The 16,640-nt window shown below is 33.5% G+C and overlaps 2 pseudogenes; both read right to left on the reverse strand.

Annotated features, from left to right (window-relative positions):
- Nucleotides 1-200: 200 nt before the first annotated feature.
- Nucleotides 201-1,121, reverse strand: LOC149559826 (uncharacterized; annotated as a pseudogene).
- A 6,332-nt stretch (nucleotides 1,122-7,453) lies between these two features.
- The window catches only part of LOC149559827 (uncharacterized), a 45,301-nt pseudogene continuing 36,114 nt past the window's right edge, over nucleotides 7,454-16,640 (reverse strand).

Genomic DNA, 16,640 nt, shown 5'->3' on the forward strand with positions numbered 1-16,640 from the left:
CTCTTGTTATCTCATCAAAGCAGATGTATCATACTTCTTCAATCTTTGTATGAATACTTACATGTAAACTATATACTTCACCATTTACATAATACTCTGAGATCTAAAAGAGTATAAAGGCATGGTCACACATTATGATTTAATAGGAAACTTTCAAGGAAAAATAAAACTAAATATATATTCTTGTAAAGCATACTCATTTATAATGATTCTCTAGATTTGCCAAAAATATTTGCACTTGATTGTTTTGCTCTAGTGCTAGGAAATGGGATGGGCGTCAAAGGTGGCAAAGGAGCTTCCTTAAGGAGCTTTATATTTTTTGAGACTTTTGTACTCTTTGGTAGCTGCAAAAAAATGACCCTTTAGACCACTAGATGGTATAGATAGACTACGAGTTGCAAGACAAGGAGGAGGTGGAGGCAATGGAGATGCAAGCTTTAGGCTTGTTGATCCAGGATTTTGTACGATTAAATTCTCTTGACTCTTCTTACCCAACAAAGGTGCTGAATGAGTTATATTAGATAAGTTAGAAGACTTTAAGGGCTTCACTGAATCAATAGGTGTCTTGGGAAGCTCATATAGTGTGGTTTTGTGGGGTGGAGATAGATTAGGAGGTGAGACATTGGGAGAGAATTTTGAACGACTACCAAGATGAGATATTGAGGAATGTAGGATAGTTCTAGATTTAAATGAAGATTCTATATGCTTAGATTTCAATGGGCCACTACGAGGTATACTTGACTGATTAGACCACAAATTTCTTGTCAATGGACCTAAAACAATATGTCATTTGTGTTGGCCTAATTTTTCACAGTAAGAAAAATCTAAAATTTAGGTGAAAAATTAGTTAGGTCTTTATATTTTGCAGATTAGGATTTTCATTCCTCATATTTTCAAAATTTTTAAGTTACCCTAGTCGTGCCCTGATTCGTGTGTTGTTGAAATCTATTAAATTCTTAAGGTTTGTCTCTCAAATTTTCAGCCATGAAAATACCCTAAGTGTGAAAAAACCCTAGGTCTCTTTTCAAAATTTCAAAAAGATTTGCAAAGCACTTAAAATTTTCCCTTTACGATTTTACGGTGTAGGGTTTCATGTAAGAGTGGAATACCTTCTTCCTCATGTTTTTGTGGTCACGTTTCATAATGCAGCGTAATAGTGTAAAGGATTTCATGTTCTACGAGGATACATTTTTATTTTTCATAATAGCAGAATAGTTCATCTTGAGGCTTCCCGATCATACGAATGGTCTTTAAGTGAAGAAGCGTAAAGTTATTTTTGTGCTTTAAAAGTTGTATTACGAGTTTACTGTGAGTAGTTAAGTGGGTGGGTGGAAGAAGCTACAAAGGGTATTCCTAGTCATACATTGAAGTAATTAAGTGTGTGATCATAAAAGGGTTTTAAGGGAGACATGTTAGATCACTTTATGGGGTTACGAGTAAACAGTTGAGCGAAAGGGCGAAAGAGTATTGAGTTGTGATTTATGCTTGTACATTCTAATGGAAGGCGTAATAGCATAATACCCTAGCACAATGTAAAGGATGGTTTGAAAGGATACATGAAATGTTTTACAGTTCTATAGGTAAAAGGATTTCGTAAGAGAAAAAGTAATGTCTAGTCATGTTTATGTGCTTACACTCTTTAAGCTGGAGGATAACCATAAAGTCATGTTTTAGTGGTGACCATGTTAAGTGGGACTTGTTGAGTTGTCAGATGGGCCCTGGTGTAGGCAAATCAAATGATGACATTTCATCAGGTTAGATGGGCCTAGCTTGCATTGCATACAACTTAAGTTCTAAATTTTGCATGTGTGTAAAATAAATGATGATGTTATTTTCTAATTTTCTAAGATCAAATCTTGGTCGTTGATAAGTGAAAAGGAAGTTTATCATTATGCCTTTATGCTTGCAAGTTAAGCATATGAGAAAAGAGCCTTTTATCCTTATTTTTTATGGTTATGAGTTAAGTTTCAGTGTATAAGCATAAAAGGATAGATAAGGGAGATGAAGAGAAGACTTTATGCCTCTATGAGAAAGGATAAATGTAAGAGCACAATATCATTTGATAAGGCTTTCCGATGTTACGAGGTAAAAGGTTGCCTATAAGGGCGTAAAAGATAAATTATGAAAAGTAAAAGGTATTATGATTCTATGGGTAAAGCTTTCAGTGTATGATCAAAGGTTGAAATTTGAAGTCTTATGGTGTCCTGGGTAATGAAGAAAGTGAAGTAGCGTGAAGGAGTTTTTTAGGCTTTCTGCTGGTACATGTGCGTATGAATGTAAAAGGTAAAAAGAAGGTATCGGTGAGGGTTTTATGCTAATATGAGGGATGTTTGACATGTAAGAACAAAGACACTAGTTGAGAAGGTTTGAGATTCTACGAGGTGAAGGGTTGCATAAAGGCGTAAAAGAAATCTCAGTGCAGTGTTTAAAAGGCCCTAACGCTCTCATGCTTGGGATCTTTTAAAGCATCACCAGAGGAACGTGAGTGCCTACCAAAGGTGTTCTTAGGGTTACAAAGAATGAAAGGTCTTGACTTAGCGTAAGAAAAGAAGACCAAATTTTGAAGAAAAGTTGCTGATGTGTCATACCAAGTAAGTAGAAAGGACAAAATCACCATAGCCAAGTAAAATAAAAGCACTAAAAAGTACACTAAGATCAAATTTCATGGTTGATATACCTTGCTGAAAACTTGCATGAACAATTTTAAAGCTCGTGCATGCTAAATTTATTTAAAAAGGCTAGTAGTTGCATGATTAAAACATCAAAGAGCTGATTGAATATCAAAGTATTTTCCACTTCGAAGAAGCTTGTTTTCTACTCTATTCTAAAATTTGAAAGTTGTAGAGCTTTGTGTGTTTTGTGCTACTGTGAAAGAAATAAAAATATAATTTGAAGAGAACATGGCTGACAAAGAAGTCAAAGAAATTCTTGAAGAAGAGGTTGAGGTTGAAGATGAAGGTGATGATGTTGTGGAAATCATAATGGAAGGGAAAAGGAAAAAGGGTGCTGTTAAGAGTGAGAAGAAGTCAACGGTCAAAAAACCAAACAAGCATGCAGAGGACTGGCTAAAAATCCTTCTAGGGTCATCAAATGCTATTTCAGAAAATGACCATATCTTTAGAGACCCTTATTTTCTAGTTAGGGATGTATCTAGAAGTATTTGTTGATGTGGACCTATTGAAAGCATTGATAAATTCTTATAATCCAGTCACAAGAACCTTTCAAAGACATAATGGGAGCTTTTTGTGCACATTGGATAGAACTTCTTTTATAGAAGCTTTTGGATTGGAAGGTCAGATGGATTCACCTATTGACCTTGAGGACTTGCAGAGGAAAGTTGAGAGTAATAACACCTACTTTGTAAAAAATGTCATGTTACCCCATATCCCTTATAATGTGAAAAAGGTAGGAATGATTCCAAGGAAAGTGGGGGATTTTCTACCCTTGAGCAGATTTAAGAACTATTTCAAGAACACAGTCTATGGGCTACACAAAGTTTTGGGGACTGATGGTGCAGAGGATTGTGTTTATGGTTTCCTATTTTTGATGGCATGTGATATACAAGATCCCTTCCACCATAAGGAGTGTGACTATGTGGCTTTCATCATTAACAACATGCACGATCAGCTTGTAAGTGCAAAGAAGGGAGAAATGAAGAATTTCACATTCCACCATTACTCACTACTGATGCATCTTATTCTATATCACAACATTGGTTACATCAGTCCAGACTTCATTGATCAAACTTCTTATGAATTTGGTGAGTTACCTGAGCAACTGTGGACTCAAATTTGGGATAAAAACTTTCATTATTCAAATGCACTTGTGTTTTTCAATTTATTCAGTTCTGTTATCATGAGACAATTAGATCATACTTTCTTTAGGGCACCAAATGTTTTGAAGACTTTTCTTAGGCCATCATTCTTAGATGAAAAAACCAAATTAGATCATAACTAGGGGAGTATCTATTTTTTAAAGGAGTGCACTTTAATGAGAGTGTTTGCATGCCCATAGCCTTCTCATTTTCTACCTAAACATTTACCCCCTAGATTGGCCATTATTGAATTCTTCTAGCAATTTTTATTGATGAATAAAGAAATGATCCCTCCCTCTCTACACAAGCCTAATTTTGTTTGTAGAACCTTTAAAGTGGGAGAATTTGAAATAGGCAAGAATTCATTTGAGGAATTAAGTGAGTATTTAGGCCAATACAAATTTGCTACTGGGCCTTATAGGATGTATGACCCCAAAAATTACATTACCAATGAGGTCAAGGCCATTAGGGGATACATCCTGCCTCCAAGCAAGCCATTCCATGTAGAGGACTTAATTGCCAACATAGTAGCAACAGGGGAGGCTGATGAGTTATTGAAGAAATATGAGGAGAAAAGGAGAGTAGAGGAGGCTTTGAAGAGGACCAAAGCTGATTTTAAGGGTTTCTATACAGAGATTCCATATACTAATAAATTGAGAAAAATGGTGGATAATTTTAACTACATCATGTCACAAATGCCACATGAACTAGAGGGAGAGGAAGCCATTGTAAATAGAGAATATCCTAAGCTAGATACACAATTAGAGATTGAGTTAGAATAGGAGAAACCATCAACTTCAACTTGGATGCCAAAAGGAAATAAAAGACAAAAGACAATGCACATCCCTGAAAAGGTGGTAAGTAGAGCCCTACAAGTAATGCTAGGGAATAGTGAGTATTTTTTGATATTAGGAAAAATCATTTACACCAAAGGGATACAAAAGCAGGGAAGGCCTCTACTGAGCTTCAGATTGTAGCATCAAGATTGGATGATAGGCTCATTCAATCTGAGAAATTCATGGAAGATGATGATTTCATTAAATCATCAGAATTTAAAAGTTTTCTTTATAAAATAAAACAAAATGAGCTCACATTGAGTCTTATGCCTGGGGAAGATCTAGAGAAGAATAGAGAGTTAGTTGAAAAACTACTAGCATATGACCTTGAGAGTGAAACAATGACCTCTGCAGAAGCCAGAGAGATAGTACATAGGAGTGGTATGATTCTAATACCACATTGGGATATTGAGAGGGCTTTTGTTCTAGATCAAATGAGAAGACAAGGAAAAGCTATAAGCTATGAGGCCACTAGCAGTGAAGGATTTAAGATAAGATCGGGGTTTAATATAGACACAAAAACCCTAGTAGTGTGGAGTGTGGTCCCTAACAACAAAAATCCCAGAATGATGGATATGTAGGAGACTACATAGGGAAATACGATTGTATGGACATTAGAGAACACTACCGGGAAAGAAATCTCTAGCTTGGTCAAACACTTTGCTCTCATGAATGAGGTAAAGGTGGATGAAATTGAGGATAAGCTAGCTACAGTGTATAATGAATGTCTTGACACCATAACATTGTATGAAGAGGAGCTTAAAAAAAATTATGTACAAAGACAACAAATAGAAGAGTTGGAGGAGAAAATTCAAAATCTAGAAGTAGAAATAATATCCCTCAAAGAACAACTAAAGAATGCATTAGAGGCAAAACAAGCACTAAGGAAAGTGGAAGAAAAAGGGCATGCTGTAGAGGTAGAGGTTCAGATAGATGAGATACCTATAGGGGTAATAGTGCCAGTGCCAATGGTGAATGTAGAAACAAAGACTCCTCTATCTAACAACAAAACTAAGAAAAGTGTTATGATGAATGTATTAAGCCATAGGATAAGTATTTTGAAAAGAATATCTCAAGATGCTTATAGTACATTCATTAATTTGTAATCTTTAGAACATGTGTGCAAGGATGCAGTAGGATGGCTTGATTCAATTTTCCAACAATGGGGACCGTATATGAAATTTTTTGACACGTTGATACCATTGTTAGCCAAAAAGCCAAACTTGCTAGATAAAGTTATTGTTGTGAAAGAAGGTATGGATACGGTGAAAGATTTGTTCTAGTTTTTTTATAGGAAAGATGGTGGTAATACAAAGTAAAATGAAGATTTTGACAAATGGTTTTCATTCTTTAATTCTTTCTATTCTTGATTCTGATGGAAAAGTAAAGGATCTCAATGAGTGGTCTAATTCCTTTGATCATATTGTTGACCTACCACAAGTGGCCTGCATTTTCAAAAATGATATTGATGAGTGTCTTTTCAATGAGTTGGTTCATACCCTATTCAAAATTGAAATTGATTTAAATAGGTTTACTACAGAAGGAAAAGTGATTATAGATGCCAGGTGGCAAAAATTAGTTAATGAATTAACAACAACCAAGACATGCGAGTGGTCCACTAAGAGAGAAGTCATTGTTTAAGAAGCAATCACAGAGATAAAGGCCTTTCCAATGGGGAGTAGTTAGAGAAAAAGACAAATTTGAAGCTATGATGCTTTTGTTTGCATTTGCAAGCAATTTTGATGATTCTTTTTGTGATCAGTTGTCTAGGATATTATGAGGAGTGATTGTATTGTTGTAAAAAGACACCTGTCAACCACAATTGCCCTTTGCTTGTTGCAACTCATGTTATATAACTGAGTTTTCAAGGCATTGTGGGGGGTCCAAAACTTTTAGAATTTTTTTTTCTTTCAATAAAAGTACATTTAGTCAATCCAATTGTACTCTCTGATAACATATTAAAATGACAGAGAAAGCAATCTGTTATGGGCTTTTAATTTATTTCTATTGGTCATTGTAATAGTCATCTGAAAGGATAATACAAAGGGGTATTTACACTATATTTGTGTCATCAATTTCTATCTCCATTTTGTGGATTTGTTTAGTTTGAAGTCATTTAAATAAGGTTTAACTTGGCTGAATGCAATTTGGATGGGTTGTATACTAATTTCACTGTTGCTTTTAATTCAAGGAATTATAGAAATTCTTCAATGAATCAATAGGGTTTATGAGTTTATAAAAGGATACTTTGTAAGAATGGAAATGGGTGATTAAAATTGATTAATTCATTTACAAGTTATTTGAATTAGATCTCCCACCAATAGTTAAGACTCTGCGCAATGGATAAGGCACTAGTCACATAAGTCAGAAGTGAGCAAGGGTGAATTTTGCTGCTACATATCAAATTATTTTAAAATTAGAACCATTTCATTCCATTTTTTTTAAAGTCACAAATGCTGGTTACCACTCATTTGCATATAGTTTTCTAAGTCTTAGATAGCCAGTAATTCTAGGAATACTTGTAAACTGATAGGAGATTTATAACTAGATCTGCTTATAGGGGATGCATATAGATCTAAAAGCTTTTAGAGAAAATTGATAAATTGTGTACGTGCTTGAGGGTAGAAGATGAGAATCAAAATGAAACTAAGATAATTTCATACCACAATTTGCATTAGAATCATCCCTAGGTATAGCCACCTTGGTTTAGCAGAGCCTAAAGAGTAGAAAACTATTTTTGGTTTTGTTGAAGTTGGGTCAAAGTGGTTTATTCATGTAATTGCTACTAGGAATTGGCTAATCCTTAGATTGTGTGAGTAATTTCATTGTGATATTGAGAATTTTGTTGCTCAGTAGTTTCAAACACCAACAATTTGATTCTCTTAGAATTAGAAGCATCTCGAATATCAAAACTTACCATAGGCATCCTTTCAACTGAAGTTGGCACATGTAATGTGTTTACTTGAATGCCTATATTTGGCTCTTCCAAAAGTGGTTGACCTCTTAATATGCCATTTTGACTCAATATGTGAGTAGTACGAAGGTTTTTAGCTGATTTAACAAGATTCAACTCATTCTTTTTTGATCCTGTATATTGATTATTGGATTGTGATAATGGAGATGTATGCCATAGAGAGGAAACAATCTCAATTCCACTTACTATCCCTAATCCCATTTCAAATTTACTTCCTCTATTAGTTGTATTCCTACTTCCACCACAAACTAGAACTGGTAGAGCATAAGTGTGCAGATTTCTTTGTGTTAATGTGCTTGTATCTTATGTCTTGTCAACATTTTCAAACTTCCTATGCATGGATGGTGGCAAGGGTGGTAATTTATTGCCAACCATTGGATACCTGGTAGTACTAAGTTTATACTCAACCTCTTTAGGTCTTGCCTATGCACACAAACATATTCATGTTATAGATCACTCAAAAAATTCAATCATCTTAAATTTGCCACTTACTCTAAAAAATAAAATATAACAAGGATTCAATAATAATAATGTAGATAATAAAGAAAAAATTAAGATCTTCATAGAAGATTGGAATTGAACTAAAATTTATAGTAGACCCCTTTTTCAAAATTTGATTATTTCATACATGTATTCAAAATCTGATTATTTATACTATGAAAATTGGAATTAAAAATTATACTGTGAAAATTGGAATTGAATTTAGTGTAGTAAATTGAGCTATAAATTAGGAGATCAGGAGACCAATACCTTCTCTAACATGTAATCAAGTATTTGATGCAAGTAACACTGAGACCAAAAATACAACTACAAATCTCAGAGAATAAAACAAATCTCCATATTCAAAGCACTACAAAATTGATACTGACAAGAGGAAAACATCCAATTGCTTAATTCAAATATCATGAGTCCAATTATAAAATTCTGTAGGAATATTCTCCCCCAACACTATTTGATATTTCAAAGAGCGGGCTTGATTCCTTCCTATATGAATTAATTCCAAACACACTCAATAGGTTCCCACTAATCTAAGTCAATAAATGACCAAAACTGATATTATGGAATTATCTCATCTTGGATCACATACCAAGGACCAAGGAATATAAATTGTAGATTATAGTTAATACATTTGACACCATCAAATACAATTTTAGTCAAAGATATGACAAAACCAGTACCAAAAAAATGAATACATACTGCAGGTTCACATTCTTTTGAATCTTTGAAGTATGTAAATGATTTATTAAAATCAAGAGAATAAAAAAGAGAAATTTGTACCCTAGAATTTGATTGAAGTTGTTCATTCAATGGAATAGGTGTCAGAATGCTATTGATATGTCCTAAAGGAGTCATGCGATCTAATGTCTTTTTCCAAATTACAAGGTTTTTAGTTTTAACAATCTTTTTCCAACATAAACTATAGGCAAAATTCTAAATTTCATCTTGTTTCTTGCTTCAAGTCCTTAGATGTCTATTTCCAACACTTAAATGTTGCTTTAGTGTATTGGAGGTCCAAATAAAACCTAGTAACCACCAGGCCTTAATAGCTTGTCAACTACAAACAAGTAGATACCTATTAGGAATAGAAACATACGTAAATCAAGAACATGACAAATAGTCACTTCTAATGGATTTAAACTACAAACCAAAATGAAATTAATGTGCACATTTAGTGTATTTTCTAGACATCCATGACATATCAAATATCATACCATACTTATTCCATAGAATCAAAAAACATGAACAATGAGCCATATCAAAAGCTCTTGCTGGATATGGAAGGCTATTGGATACCATGAAACTAATTATAACTATAATTCCATACTCTAAAGAAAATTGGACCTGTTCTTTATGTGAGTCTCTTGGTGAATCCCATATAAGTCTACCACTCAGTTGGAATTGAATGTTTGGTCTTTTGAATTGTTCTTTGACTTATTTCTCTTCCAGTTCTACCTGAGCTAGGAACCTTGTCCAAATTAACCTCCTCTAACCATGCATGTTTCATACAAGAAGATAATTATGTGTAAAACCTTTCTAAAGGGAGAAGGAAAACAATGTGAGATTGAGGTTGCCTATGGCAATGAACATGAGTATTTATGTATCCATATAAAAAAATAGAGTGATTTATAATTTTGTATAATCATCCACAAGAAAAAGTAGAAGAAATTTGGGAACATTTGAAGCTTTGAGATTTTAGGGAAAACACAATTAAACCTAGAAAGCTAATAGAATTTAATTCATAGAAGTAAGCTTACAATTATTCATGAGTAGATGTAATCTACTGCATTGCCATTTCCTATCTATCCATCTTTTTCGAGGTTCATTCTTGCACTTACAAGTAGAAAATATGAAGCAAAGGTAGACTAAAGTTTTTTAGTTTAGGAATAGAATTAGGGCATCTTAAATTCTCTTGTATATTATATTTTCAATAAATTTGTTAAGTTCAACTTTGAACCTTAATGAGAGTTTAGCCAATAGAATAGTATGTCATGATGTATAATTGCACAACATATGATTTGAAGTGCGCTAGGGCTTTGTTTTATTTCAAAAATCCTCTCAGATAAAAGAAAAATATTCTATAATAAACACTCTTAGGTAGAAGTAATTTTTTTAAAGAAACAATACCTTGACTTTCCATAGTATGTTTACTATTATCTCTACACACTGTATTTAAATGAAAGGTAACAAAATCATAGCTTTTCCCAAACTACAAATACTACATCATTCTTTGATTTTACCTGGCTTGCCTTTTGCCGATCCCCATTTTGAACATTGTTAACTTAATTCCATTAGCATATCATGTGAATGGAGTGATACTATATATAGAGAAATCTTGCAAAGTGATGTGTAGGTGAAATCCTACTAGATGAAAGAGGCATTGTATAGGGAAAGGCTACTACTTTTGAACACTATCTAAAGATTCTAAACTCAATAACAACTATATATTTTTAGCTCCCATCACTATAAAACTAAAAGAGATGATTGAATTATTGTTAAATTTTACCTAATAAGGTCCAATACTTAATATGAAATTACCTCTACCCTTGTTGGTATAGGGTACTCTATCATTGAGTCAAGTAGTTGAGATGCAACAATAACTGGCTTGTTCAGTTGCCAACATAGCTAGACAATTTGTTGTTGGATAGATGCAACCTATTCCAAAGGAATCTATGCTCCAAGATCTCCTCTTGCTACCATAGCACCATTAGACAATCAAATTATATCTTCAAGATTATTTAGAGAGTTGACACTTTCAATTTTAGCAATGACACCAATATCACTACAGAGAATAAGGATCCAAAGTACACCCATGTCAAGCTGCACATTTAATTGTGTGTAGATTAAATGTGAGAGATATACTTATTAAACTACCATCAAAAGCTATAGTGCATCTATTAGTAAAATCATAATAAAACCATACTAACAAACAAGTAATTTTTTTTTCTTGAGAATTAGTGAAGTTTATTTAGAAATCTTTTCTTTACTTGTCACAAGATTAGGTAGCAATATAGCTTTTCAAATGTCTAGCTACATTTTTTGACTTCACAAAAGATATTGCAATGAAATTAACACCCTCAAAAATCCCAAAATCAATGTCAAGCCAGTCCTACAAGATGAAATGAACATTAGGGTCTGCAAGAACTTAATCTCAACACAAACACATGTGACATCTAAGTGAATGAGAAATCACCTTTGAAGATATTGTGGGAGGCATGGCATTCCTTTCATGAACCACTTTTCCCTACCTCCAAAATGTTAGTTTTGCACATGGTAGTAACAATCTAGGATCTCTACATTGGTATTTCATGTCGGGACCTTCTTTTTCTATTACTTCAAACCTCACCATGTCACCATCTACAAATAGCTCATTCCCAACTTTGACATCTAATAAGTCATCAAACCATAGGTCATTTGAAGATTTTAAAAGAACAAAAGGTAGAATTGTAAATTGTTGGATTCAATTGTCTAATTGTGTGTTGTCTTTAATGTTACACAAATGTCATATTAGTTATTAGACAATTCTTACTGATCTCACTTGGTCAACAAGGCAATTTTCCTTATCTACTGAGTATTCCTAGAAATTACTCTGCATAGATAGTGTCTACCAAGCTCAATCGGGTGTTGAAGGAAATTGTGGTAAAAAGTAGTGTTAACCGAGCTCTCATGGTTAATGAAGGTAAGTTGGTCAAAAGTCACTGTTCACCAAGTTCACTTAGTTTTCAAAGGATTTTGCAAGTTTACAGTGTTAACCAAGCTTCTGTTAGTTAACATGGGAAATCACTTTAGGATCAGTGTTTACCGACTAGGGTTGGCCAATGAAGGATTTTGATTTGAAAAAATGAAGTTTAATTATTTCAAGTATTGATTCTAGCCGACCATGATAATGATTATTGGTACTTGTAAGTTATAATTGAGCTGAATTGATATTTTGAATGGTATAAATAAAAGGTCAAGTTGAGATTCTAGTGTATGAGTGAGTATGCAAGTGTATTGATTGTTTGAAGAAGAAAGTGTGATCAAATTTGAAGGATGGTCAGATATCCTTGAGGAGCAAAAAAATTATATTTGATCATGAAGGATCTAGTGTGAAGCATAATAGAGATTTGTAATCAGTAAATTTAGGTGCATCTAATTCAGGTCATTTCATTGTTACTTTCTTACCATTATAGCAATGATTCCAAAATCTCTTCACAAAGTTGGTTTAATAGCTAGTTGTAAATCCTCTAACAAGGTGATAATTGCATTGAATTGTTCTAATGATCTCTTACAAGGCCACTCCTAATAGGGTGATTAAATCCTTTGAAAAAGTCACACCTAACAATGCACTTTGTAACCTTTAACTAGGTTGGCTCCTAACAGGGCTCACTTTAGAAGAGTGAAAATCAGTAGCTAGTTACTTGGTGGTTTTTCCCATATTGGGTTTCCATGTTAAATCTAGTGTCTCATGTGTTCATGTCATTTCTTTCATGCTTGCATGTTAATCACTATGAATGTTAAAGATCTATTAAAGCATAACAAACATTGCATTTATCAAGTTACATCATGTTTACTGAGTGACATTGACATCATTAATAAGTTTTATTATACATTTAAGGGATCTGTGGATTTATTTTGTGGTAACTAATTCACCCTGCCTCTTAGTTACTCCATCAATATTTCCATCAATTGGTATCAAAGCTTTTGGTGCTTGTAGGAAAGGTTTCAAGGACCTATGCTAAAGGTTAAGATGTCTTACAAAAGAGAAATTCCAAGGCTTAACAGAGATAACTTTTCAACATGGTAGGGTCTCATAAGACTATATCTAGCTTTTATTGGAGATTCAAGATTGAAATACCTTGATGAAGAATACACAATTCCTTCTGGTACATTATCTATTGGTGAAATTGCTAAGAAAAAAGACTCATAACACCATGATGATAGATATTGCATCTTCTCTAAGCTATGATGAATTTGATGATATCAAGGACTGCAAAACTACCTTTGAAATGTGGAACAAGATGAAGGACATCTATGGTTTTGATGAAAATGTGAGAAGAGCCAAAACAGAAAGCCTTAGAGGACAATTTGATTATATGAGAATGAGAGAGGATGAAAACATTTCCAAATAAGTTGAAAGGGTCAAGGCAAGTGTCAGTGCAATCAAAGCTTTTGGAGGAGAGATCAAGGAAGAAATAGTTGTAAGTAAAGTTCTTAGAACACTGCTTCCCATCTATGCAGTTAGAGTATCTGAAATTCATGAAAGAAGGTGTGAGACAAATCATACGATAACTTTGGATACCTTAGTAGGGAGATTGACAACCTTTGAGCTTAGATAACTATGAAAATTATGTTCCAGTTTCCAAGAATATTGAATCTAAATTTGAGGCAAAGCTTTCACTTAAGGAAAAAGGAAAGAAAATAATTGACACTTAATCAAAAAGTGAAGAAGAATCAGAGGAAAGTTTTGACAGTGATCTTGAAGTTGCTGAAGCTCTACTTGCAAGGAAATATTCTAGAGGCAAAGGAAAATACAAAGGTAAAGTTCCCCTAATCTATTTTTCATGTGAAGAAATTGGTCACATTGCTACTAGGTTCCCAAAAAAAGCTAGCAAGGATGAAAAGAAAGGTCACAAGTGAAATGGCAAGAAGGATTTCAAATCATTTAAGGAAAAAGGTAACAAAACATATTTTATGGCTAAGGATTCTGATAACAGTGAAGATGAAATAGTTTACATTGCTATAAAAGATGAATATGATGATGACGATGAAGATAAGATGGCACTTATCTCTCATGTGAGAAAAAATTATACATGGATCATAAACAGTGGATGTTCACATCACATGACTGGTGACAAAACAAAGTTTTAACACTTTGAAGACTATGATGGTGGTAGCAAAAGGTTTGGCAACAATTAAACTTGTTGCATAAAAGGAAGAGGTCAAATCTCATTAACCAAAGAACTTGTATGTGATAATGCCTATTGGGTTGAAGGATTAAAAAATAATCTATTGAATGTGGCATAGCTAATCAATATTGGATTCAAGGTGGAATTCATGCATGGCAAGGCAAGACTGTTGGATGACAAAGGAAAACTGATTGGATCAAGAAAATAGACAAAATGTAATCTATTTTATTTTGATCTTGGTGAGTGCTCATGTTTTATTGCTCAAGTTGAAGAAAGTTGGTTATGGCACAGAAGGTTATGTCATGTAAATTTTGATAACATGGTGAAAATAAGCAAATTCAGGGAGTAAGAGGCATTCCTAGTTTGAAGAAACCTGATGTTGATTTATGCAAGAATTGTCAAATTGGCAAAATGGGAAACACTAGTTTTAAAAGTAAAAACTATTAATATGAAGATATTTTGGAAATTGTGTGTACTAATTTGTGTGGACCTATTGGAATTGAGAGCTATAGTGGAGAAAAATTCTTCATTCTTTTTGTTGATGACTACTCTAGATGATGACTGTTATGTATCTAAGAGAGAAGTCAGAAGTATTTGAGAAATTCAAATGATATTTGGCAAGAGTAGAGAAGGAAATAAGGAAAAGATTAAAATGATTAAGATTAGATAGAGGTGGTGAATTCATCTCCAATGAATTAAATAACTTTTGCATTGAAAGAGGAATCAAAAGATAGGTATCAACCCTTGGAACTCTCGAGAAGAATGGAATAGTTAAAAGGAGAAATAGATCTATCATGGATTGTGCAAGGACTTTGATGATTGAAAAGAACACTACTATCAAATACTAGAAGGAAGCCATGAGCATTGTAGTTCATACCTTAAACTAAGTACAGTTGAAGAAGGACTCATTCAAAACCCACTATGAGTTATGGTATTGCTATGAACCCAATGAAAGTTACCTAAAAGTATTTGGAAGTAAATTTAATATCTTGAAAGAATCTAGAAAAGGAAAATTTGATGTGAAAGGTGATGAAGGTATATTTTTAGGATATTATTGCAAGAGTAAGGCATATAGATGTTTGAATTTGTCTACTCATAAAATCATAGAAAGTGCACATGTGAGAATTGATGAGTTTGTAGAAAGGATTGAAGAAGAAAGCAAAAAGGAACTAGAGGACCGCAAGAGATTTGTTTACATTGAACTTGATATATTGCCAAACACATCTATCAATAAAGAGACTTCTACTCCCGAGTCTTCCTCAGTCATCGAGTTGCAAGAAGTTTAAACTGAGTCATAGGGACCCGAGTCACATTCTGAAGCTACCAAGCCAATACCCACCAAGTCAGAGCAACCAAAACCTGAAGTTGAAGTTCAAGAGGATGACAATGCAATTCATTCAAAAGGAAAGGAAAATGTATTGGCCAAGTATGTTAGAAGGCATCATACACCAAATGAGATTATTGGAGATAAATCAGAAGGTGCTATGACAAGAAGTAAGCTAAAAGGTACATGTTTACTTGCTGATTTTGAGCCTAAAAATGTAAAAGATGCATTAGAAAATGAAAGTTGGATTGAGGCTATGAATGAAGAGATAGAGAAAATAGAAAAGAACAAAACTTGGACTCTTGTACCTAGGCCTAAAGATAAAAATGTGATTGGAAAAAAATGGGTATTCAAGAATAAGTTGAATAAAGATCGTAAGGTATCAAGAAACAAAGCTAGATTGGTATGTAAAGGCTACTCTCAAAAAGAAGATATTGATTATGGTGAAACTTTTGATCCTGTTGCAAGATTGGAAGGTGTCAAGACCTTACTTGCATATGTAGCACATAAAAGATTTAAGGTATATCAGATGGATGTTAAATATGTATTTCTCAATGGTGTTCTTAATGATGAAGTCTACATTGAACAACCTGAAGGTTTTGTTGATCCAGACAAAAAGGACATGGTCTACAAATTACACAAAGCATTGTATGGTCTAAAACAAGCTCCTAGAATATGGTATGAGAGATTGCATAACTACCTTATTTAGATTGGTTTCTAGAAAACTAATGATAATAGTAGTTTGTACATCAAGGAAGGACAAATACCAAGATTGTTTTGGTAGAAATATTTGTGGATGATACTTTATTCATAGGGAATGATGATCTATGCAAAGAATTTTTAGAGAAAATCAACAAAGAATTTGAAATGTCTATGTTTTGTGAGATTAAGTTCTTTGTTGGTCTTCAAATTCAAGAGAGAAAGAATGGTATCTACATCACTCAGTCTAAGTATATCAAGGAGATACTCAACAAGTTTGGTATGGAAGATTCAAAACTAGTTGGAACCCCCATGTGTACTGGACTAAAGCTTACCAAAGATGATGATTCAAAAGAGGTAGACTAGACCTTATATAGATCAATGATTGGAAAAATATAGTATGTAGTTCATACAAGGCTTGATATTGCTCTTGTAGTTGGTATAGTGGCAAGATTTTTGGCAAAACTCAAAAAAAATCATATGATGGCAATGAAAAGAATCTTGAGATACTTGAAAGGTACTGAAGATTATGGCTTATGGTCTGAACTTGGAGGAAATCTAGACTTAAAAGTGTTTATTGATGTTGATTAGACAAGAAACATTGATG

The sequence above is a fragment of the Cupressus sempervirens genome, chromosome 4, assembly GCF_028749045.1.
Source record: "Cupressus sempervirens isolate cs-2001-9-10 chromosome 4, ASM2874904v1, whole genome shotgun sequence".
In the NCBI taxonomy this organism is placed as follows: Eukaryota; Viridiplantae; Streptophyta; class Pinopsida; order Cupressales; family Cupressaceae; genus Cupressus; species Cupressus sempervirens.